The following is a 9,543-nucleotide window of genomic DNA, read 5'->3' on the forward strand; positions in this document are numbered from 1 at the left end:
TGGAGGTTTGATAGAAGCCACAAAAATTTGAATGTTTAGTTTTAAATCAATGTTTATTTTAGTATCAGTTTTTTCTTAATGGCAATTAATTGTTGAATAAATACTTTGAAACTTGTTTGTATACATTTTGTTTTCATCAGCTATAGAAGAAGGTAGAGTAAGTTCAGAATCTCATAAAATGTGATTTTCCAGGTGCGCTGGAAACTTCCAAAAAGCTTACAAGTATGACCATTAATACTTCAAGATTCTATCAAGATTTGGTAAAAGCGCAATTGGGAGATCCCATGACATGAGATTCTGAACTTGGTCCACTACTGCGTAACTTGAAAATGAACTTTTAATTTTTTGTTATTCAATTATTCAATTTTTATTTTAATTTTCACTTCTCGTAACCTACACTCAAATGAATGATTTTAAGGGAATATTATCCACAAATTCAGTGGCGTAGTCAGATTTTTATTACAAAACGCTTGCACCACAAATCTCTCACATTACCATATTTTCAGGAGTTATAACTGTAGAACGCATTGAGCTGTTGACTTCGGATTTTCACTGTACAAATTCACTGGTGTTCTACTTGGTGATGACAGTGTTGTCAGATCTCAAATATGTCTATAATCTGAATAAAAATTACAAACAAATACTTTGTTTCCAAAATTGAAGTTGTTGTAACTTCGTTGTTAACAAATATTTTTTAATGAAAATTTGACAGTTTTGATTTATAACGACTACGAATCCAGTGGTGTAGTCAAATTTGAAAACAAAAATTGCCTAATAAACTTTTGCCGTTTTTGACAAACAAAAAAAAACATTAGAGTGCCTTGGAAATGAAACTAAAATTGTGAAAGTTAGTGTCAAGATATAGTGTTTAATGCTTAATATTTCAATAAAAAAAAAATTGAGATTGATTGAAAAATGCACATTTTACAGGGGTGGTTCCATTTTAAATGGGTCACACTGTATGAAACAAATAAAATAGACACAACAAAAACCAATCCCGAGGCTGGATGGAACTGCTCATCTCAATCTAAGGCGGTGGCTGATGGGGATGAACAGAAATGTCCAATCCAATCTACCGCTCGGAATGAGGCCTAGACATAGCAGATCACCTCGTGATGTAATACAAAGGCGGCGTATTTGCGGCGCCGATGCCAAAAGGAGAAAGAGAACGAAAGGGGCAGGAGTGGGAGCAACTATAAGTGCACCCTCCTCCTTCCCCACTCCACCTCCAACAGCAAGGGCACTTCCTGCGAATTATATTTCTCGTTCACACGAAAGGGTTTTTAAAATCTTTTTATTTGAACAGAGTAACAACTAATAACTATGAAATATAAGTACTGGCTATTACAAATCAATTGCAACTATTTATATATAAATTATTGCCGACTTTGCAGATCGGCAATAATCGGGTCATCGAACAATATCCTGCTGATGTAAGGGGTTATCGAACTGTAACTTCTCCATGCCCTGGGGAAGTCTTGTAAGGGACGAACAAGACTGAAGATGATGCTTCGTGTTCGGGAACTGGTGGATCATCATTGGATGGTTCTTTCTTTGTTTGCCTTTTCAATCTGTAAATTACGTATAGAATGAAGATGGTGATTGAAATGTAAATGGAAGTCATCCAGAAATGGCTATTATCAGATTATCTGGTTTCTTCTGGGATGAGTTGTAACCTTTCTTCTTCTAGGGTCAGATGTTATAGTTTATCCAGGGGAATCTTATCTAATTTCAATGGTTTGAATTTCAGCGAGGAATTGATGTGAGCTGTCTTGATATTTGGTAAAGTGAGGGGTTCGTCTAATATGACACTTTTGGAGTTTATGAAGGCTTCGTTGTTGGTTTTGAAGTCACAACCTGGTGGAAGTTTTATCAGATGCACTCCTTCCAGAACCATAACTTTCGTACTAGAACAATGTGTAGATATCTTCGTGGCCTGTGGAAATATTCCTATGTAACGAGCTTCTGACATTTCCAGAATCAGTGTTGTATTCATCGAAACTGATGTTCACATCTTGCTTCTTCATCTGTTATTTCCAACATCTGGGTAACACAGTCAGGGGATCTGCCAGTATCATGGAGGAAATTTTCTTCGCAAAGGCAATCCAAGCCAATTCGTTCACAAGGTGAATTTAGGTATTGGTAGAGGTAGGGACTCACTGTTAGGTAAGAAGTTGGTGGAATAATTATTGTCGAATTTTGTGTAGGAATGGGAAATAAGTGGAAGTAGGCGAATGTATCAGGGAATATTAAGGGAACATGAAGGATGAATACGATTTTATGATCCGTGTGGTAGGCCTCTATTTTGATGACGTCGTAGTGTTTATGGATGTCGTCCTCCTGGTTATAGAGTAACTGGTTTTCTGAGTGGTAGTTGAGCAGTGTCCTTACGATCCAACTCAAATCTTCGCTTTTGAGGACGCTGTTATGGACTGTATTGATCCTTGCCAGGGATACTGCCATTTCTAAGTCATTCAGTGTTTATAAAATAACTTGAAGTATCAGGTTGATTTGATCCAATACGTTTCTGGTTTCCAGATAGTGATTGAAGTCAAAAACGAGTCTATTGAGATCGGTTTCAATTCTCTTGACTTCTATTGAGATGGTATCTTGATTATGTGTTAATAGAGAGATGGTTTCATTGTAGCTCTCCATTATTCTTGTGTTTAAACTGATGTGTTGGTTTACATGACTTATTATGTTCCTTTGGTTGTTTTCTAGGGAAGCAATAGCATTCTCATATTTCCTTGCATCTTCTTGGTCCAAGTTTCCAGAAATTGCTTTGATCGTGGGTACTAGTCTTGATCTTTGCTTGTCCCATCTTGAGGAGAAGTAGTCCTGGATTTGTCTTGAGGTTCTGGATTTCGATCTCCTGTCCTCTCGTCAGATGAAGGCTGTAAAGGGACGATGGATTTAGTTATCTTATTAGGCAAATGTCTTATATTTTTCTTATGGGCGTTTGCATTTTCTGTCTCGACAGTTACTGTTTGGTCTTTTTGAATGGATTTTGGAAAGAAGGCAGTTTGTTTCTTTTCATTGTTTTTCTTGTGTACACCTTGGTGCAGGGTTTGTAGGTAATAGGAGTTTCTCATTTCTTTGTTTCTCTTCTCTATGATATTCGTTTTCTGTTTCTGTAAATCTTCGTTGATTTTCCTACATATTTCCTTCGTTTTTTCCCTGTGTTGTTGGACGTAGTTGTTAATCAAGGCTCGTCTTATGTCGATATCGAATGGGTCTTGACTATTGAGATGTCCGTTCAGAATATCCATAGGTTTCTGTCTTGTTGCTGAATGGATAGAATTGTTGTATCCTAGGATGGCATAGAGCATCTGTTCTTGGATATCTCTTTTCTTATGCGTATCTCTCGATATTCTCAAGTGCTCGATCAATGTGGAATGGAATCTTTCGACTATCCCGTTTGACTGAGGGTTTTCTGGAGTGGTATAGTGAATGTTGACTTCATGTGTATCAACAAATTTATGGATCAGTCCATTTCTGAATTCCGTTCCATTATCAGTGACGATCATATGTGGTATTCCATGATGGTTGATGAATACTAAGAGAGCATTGAGAGTGTTGATATTGGATACGCCTGGCCATATTTTGAAAATGCATCCACAATCGTCAGGAATTTTTGTCCACCAGCCTGAAAGGTATCCATGTGTATTATTTCAAGAGGCTTCGTTGGGGTAGGTGTCAGCATGAACTTTGGCTTCTCTGATCTTCGATCATACTTGTTGATTTGACAAGTTTCGCATAAGTTGATAGCTTCTTCGATATCCTTTTTTATATTGGGCCAATAATACAATCTTTTGATCCGAGTTTCCGTTTCGGTGATTCCTCTATGGTTTGTTTTTCCTTCATGATGCTGCTTGATTATTTCTTTTTGTCTAGCTGAGCAACTGACATCTTCCAAAAGGTGGTTGCATTTTATGAGATCGAAAGAGGAATTCTTGAATGTCTCTCTCAAGATTCTGCACATGCTGGGGTAGAGTTCTTCATCTTCGAACATCAAAGCGTATTTCTTTCCCGGGCTGATATATTCTTTGAAAAAGTTAAAAATATTTTCGTCCATATTATCGTTTCCCAACTGAGCATGGTATCTTCTTTCATTCGGGAATATTTCTTCTATCACCGTTCTTGCTGGGTTATAGCTTACTCGTCTGAAGATAACTTGGTTATTAAAGACATTGAGAGGTTTCTCTGATATGGGTATTTCTACTATTGGACTTTCTCTGGCTGTATGGTTGGTGATACCACTAGTATCTTCGTCTGGGGTAACTTCCGGGTTCAGGTTCACGCATTCCTTGTCTCCTTCAGTTGGGGGTTCATTCTGAATTTCTTGTTCTTGCGGTATGAGGTCCTTATCTTCAGGAAAATGGTGATGAAAGTAATCTTTAAACAGATCGTTGATGATGTCATCTGCAGACTCAGGAACTTCTGATGGAGGATGGTTGAATAAAGATGCCTTGTCGTCGTCGTAGTTTGCTTCATGGAGCTCCTTTGTATGTATCTCTATTCTGGAGAGCGCATCGGCGTTGGTATTGCTTGTGCCTTTTTTGTAGACCACTTCGTAGTCATACTCTTCTAGCTTCAGGCGCCATCGGACCAGTTTTGAGTTTGGATCCTTCAAGGAGAAGAGCCACTGGAGGGGATGGTGATCTGACAGAATTTTGAATTTTCTGCCGAAAAGATATGGTCGGAAATATTTGGTGGCCCAAACTATTGCTAGCATTTCCTTTTCGATGGTAGAGTACTTCATTTCAGTTTCGTTCAGGGTCCTGGATGCATAAGCTATTGGCTTGTCTTTTCCTATGGGTCCTTGGGACAGAACGGCTCCTATGGCGAAATTTCTGGCATCTGTGGTCAGATTAAAGGGCTTTGTGAAGTCCGGATACTGTAGTAGTGGTTCATTGGTAAGCAGGTTTTTACAAGTTTGAACACATTTTAGGAATTCTGGCGTATGCTCTATATGGGCATCTTTCTTGAGACAGGAGGTTAACGGTTTGGTCGTCTTGGCGGAGTCCTTGTACTCGTAATGTCCGTTTTCGACGTTGAACGCGGTCTTAGGGATGTCCTCCTCTGCCATCTCTATTTGGTGAAATCCGCTTGCCTAATCCAGGGTAATGAAATATTGACACCTTCCCAGTTTGTCGAGGGTGTCAGAAATGTTCGGAATAGGGTAGCGGTCGTCGATTGTCTTCTCATTGACTTTGCGGAAATCCACAACGATACGCCATTTTGCTTTTCCAGAGGCGTCCAGTTTTTTTGGAACGACCCAAATTGGTGAGGACCAGGGAGATTGGCTAGGTCTGATGATTCCTTGGTCCAATAACGAAGTTATTTGCTTCTTGACTTCTTCCTTGTGTACATACGGATATCGGTATGATTTTGTGTAGACTGGGATTTCGTCTCTGGTTTTTATATGGTGTTTGACCTGATTGGTGAATGTGAGTGAGGAATCTGGATGGTGAAAAATATCAGCATATCATCCGCATAATTGCGGAATCCTCTTCTGGATTCAGGTGGTCTGTTCTGATTAGATCATCCATGTTGTTGATTGGGTCTCTGTTTCCTGATGGGATTATGTCAGCAGAATAGATATGATGCTCTTGAAGATTTATTGGGCTGCTGCGTACTGGTTCGGTTAGAACGATTTGGAGTTCATCTGGACTGAAGTTGACAATTTCCATCCAGGCTAGATGATCACGGGCATCAGTGAGAGCTTCACGGATGTAAGCGCTTTGCAGTTCCTGTCTTGGTATCATGATAGTTCCATTCTTCTCCTTCACCGGTAGTCGTACTTGGGACACGCTGTCTGGTTCCAATTGAATAGAGTAGAACTGGGTCTTATTGGTTTCGTAGTACTGGATTGGGAAAGAGGAGTATTCGGTTAAAAGGGAGGATTCAGGAAAATTCAGCTTTTAGAAATTTCAGGTTGTCGAGTCCAATGAGGCCATCAAAAGTTTTGTGGAATTTGAAGAGGTAGAATTTCAGAATGCCGTTTGAGTTAAACTCAGGAAATATGGGAATTTCTGCACTGTAATCTTGAGAATAGTTTTGGAAAATGGAAGTGACGACAAAGGGATCTTTTTTGATGCAATCCTTGTAATATTGGAAAGCTAATTCAGGATTGAGAAAGTATTTTGTTGCTCCGGTGTCGATGAGGAGTTTGAGGGGAGGATTTGCAATGGTTATATAAGGAAATTCTCTCTTATCGTCGAATGTATGCAGTTCCACTATGTTTCTTGGTTTTGTCCTGGATCCAATGGAAAATTTACATCTGGTTCCTGTTGGTCTTCTTGAACCTGGAATTCTTCAGTTGGTTCTTGATTGGTATAAGAGCAGGTTTCTTCAATGTAATAGGGGTTCGCTTCATATCCAAAGTCTTCGTCATGTTGCTCAATGTTGAACATGGGAGCTGGATTAAAATTTGGTCTTGCCTGAGGTTGGGTTCTCATGCTCCTCGTTGGTGCTCCATAAGTATTTCTGGTACTGATGCTCATTGGTTTTGGTTCTTGCCCGTTCTGCCTGTTTGGTTGATTCTGTCCAAAAAGTTGTGGTTGGACTGAACGCCACATCTGTCTCTGTTGAGTATTTGGTTGCCAATGTGGTCTAAATGTCGGTTGTTGAAATTGTGGTTGGAGTCCTATGTCCTGATGAGGTTGTTGTTGTCCGGGTCGTTGAAAGTGTTGCATGGGTTGGTACATCCGCTGTGGTATTGATTGTTGGGCATATTGGTGATTTGCAGTTCTTTGTTGGGTCTGGAGTGGTTTCTTGGAGACTTGTGGGGGTCCAAACATCCTTTGTAGATAACGGATATTGTTTTCTTCTTGGATGTACTGCATTGTTGTTGCCAAGTCTATTGGTTTCATTGCTCTTATGGTGGATCCCATGGGCTCTCGTAGACCGGCTAGGAATGTTGTTAGAGCTTGTTGTTGGAAAAAGCTTTTCTTGGAAAAAGCTTTTCTTGCTGATCTTTATCGTATCATCAGCGGTGTGTAAATCGATATAGTTTGATATTGTGTTTAAAAGTCCCATGACTTTTTCGTAAAAACGTTGTGGTGTTTCGTTCTGGTCTTGTCGCAGGTTTATCAAATCTCTTGTTAAAGAATTTTCATTCCGTTAGTCGTCGAAGTGGATTAGAGTTCCTTTGATGCTGTTCCACTCACTACATCCATAAACTGAGATGACGTCTTTGGCTCTACCTCGTAGCTTCTTGAGTAGTCCTTGAATCAATATATGGTTCTGAAAACAACCGGGGTCTTCAATATTCCAATATTTGTTCAGAATCATTGTTGATACGTTGATGAACTGGTATAATTCATTTGGGGTCCATCGTATTCGGGTACAATCCAAAAATTCTTAAGGTCGAATTGTTTTGCCATGTTGATGGGATTTAAAGTTTGGTCAATTGTTTGAGGAATAATGGATGGGCGAGAATTGATACTTGAAGGTGAATTTGGTGAAACTAAGCTAGGGGGACGTAAAATAGTATTTGCAATTGATGAAGTTGAGTTCATTTGTGCTTACAGGATGACGATGATGGCTCGTTGCATATTCTGTCACCAAAAACTTATTTCTATGTAGATATTCCTTGACGGACGATAGTGAAGAGGTATTCTTGTCTACGGCCAGAATTCTTCCTGGAGTACTTGCTTCTTGGTGGAACTTGGTTCGGGAGAATAGTGGATAAACGTTTGAGAACGACGAGGATCTTCTAAGGACTCTTCCACTATCCTAATGTCTGCGCCAATTATATTTCTCGTTCACACAAAAGGGTTTTTAAAAACTTTTTATTTGAACAGAGTAACAACTAATAACTATGAAATATAAGTATTGGCTATTACAAATCAATTGCACCTATTTATATATAAATTATTGCCGACTTTGCAGATATCAGCAAAATAATTGATGTCGTCTTCGGGTCATCGAACAATATCCTGCTGATGTAAGGGGTTATCGAACTATAACTTGCGCCGTGCGCCAAGATCTCCGCCTTGATTGAAGGCATGGAACCGGCTGCCCCTGCAGGAAAGCACCATCACTTGAACACCTCCACTAGGTGAACCTCAGGAAGGTTGAAGAAGCCGCGCAATGACAGTAATGTCGCTGCACCTTCCAAAACATTCGCGGAGGCCGCCGTGAGACACCTCAAGGTTGCCAAAGAGAACGTGTGTTCGCCGATATAAAGGAGATGTCTCCCAGAGACCTGCCCACCTTCCTGGAAAGGACAGGATAGTCAATGACCTAGGAGGACAACTCCTCGAGAGGATGTACAATGGGTCATATGTGGCCTAAATGCTGTGTGAATACACTCACCTTCCCTACTATATTCATACAATAATAAACGTCTTTATTACTACCTTGTCAGGTAATCCGTTGTATCGCATAAATACGCTTTACGAAGCCTAAAAGGTAGTCATCGGATAGCAAGCCATGATGGTTAAGCCTCTGAAGAAGCTAGCCACTCGCGCCAGCGAAACGTCAGGAAGAAATTCCAAAATTCCACGGCTTTCAAACTCGAAAAGAAATGACACTGAACTGCTAAACTGTTTTTCTATCCATAATAAACACATCTATGAAAAAAGTTTTTATTCTGAAGTTGATTGTGTGAAGTTTTCCACAATGTTTGTATGAATATGACGAAGTAAAAAGTAAAAAATATTTTTTACTTTTTACTGAAAAGGGGTAATTTGCAAATATGTCAACTATTGGCATTCAATTCCAAAAATTTTTGTATAAAGATAGAGAAATAGAAAGCCGAAAGACTTTTTTCCCAACTCTTCAAATATTCAGTGCCACTATTTTCGGGGTTTTGAGGCCGTTGATTTTTGAAATTTCTTCCTGACGTTTCGCTGACGCTTGTGGCTAGCTTCCACAGAGGTTTATACATCCTGAGTTGATATCTCCGATGACTGGATATTGTGGCTCTGTAACGAGTATTTACTTCCCAGGTAGTTTGGTGTGCTAAATAGCTGTACCTGGATTTATTAAATTGTCAATAACGTTGACACTTTTCTACCTGCGGTCATGCTGTTTGCTATTTTCAAACCTTCTAGAATGGGATTCCATGTTCGATTGAGATTCACAGCTTCTTCTTCTGTGTTAAAATTATCCATGTGGATTTGTATTGCCTCCCGTACCAGTCGGTTATGGTATTCAGACAGAATCCTACGGTTTCCTTCAATAAGTGCTTTTTTTACCACAGCTGGCTTGCCAGTTTGGCCTAGTCTGCAGTTTTTTTCATGCCCCTCCAGCCTTTTATGGATCTTTTGATGGTTCCAATGTATACCGTTTCACAAGTGCACGGTGTGCGATACACCCCTGCTGGTGATAGTGGGTCCTTTCGTCTTCACCGGACTGAGACTTTGTTGTATCTTCTTGGTGGGTTAAAAAACCGTTTTAATGTTGTGTTTCCCCGAAAGTTCTCCAATTCTGTCTGTGACCCTAGGTCACAGACACCTGTCTGTGACCCCTAGGTCACAGACAGGTGACCCTAGGGGTCATAGACACCTTCTCTTCGTTTGTTGTTGTTTGATA

The sequence above is a fragment of the Leptinotarsa decemlineata genome, unplaced genomic scaffold (assembly GCF_025532065.1).
Source record: "Leptinotarsa decemlineata unplaced genomic scaffold, Ldec_3_MD MMD2_tig00000505_RagTag_RagTag, whole genome shotgun sequence".
NCBI lineage: Eukaryota > Metazoa > Arthropoda > Insecta > Coleoptera > Chrysomelidae > Leptinotarsa > Leptinotarsa decemlineata.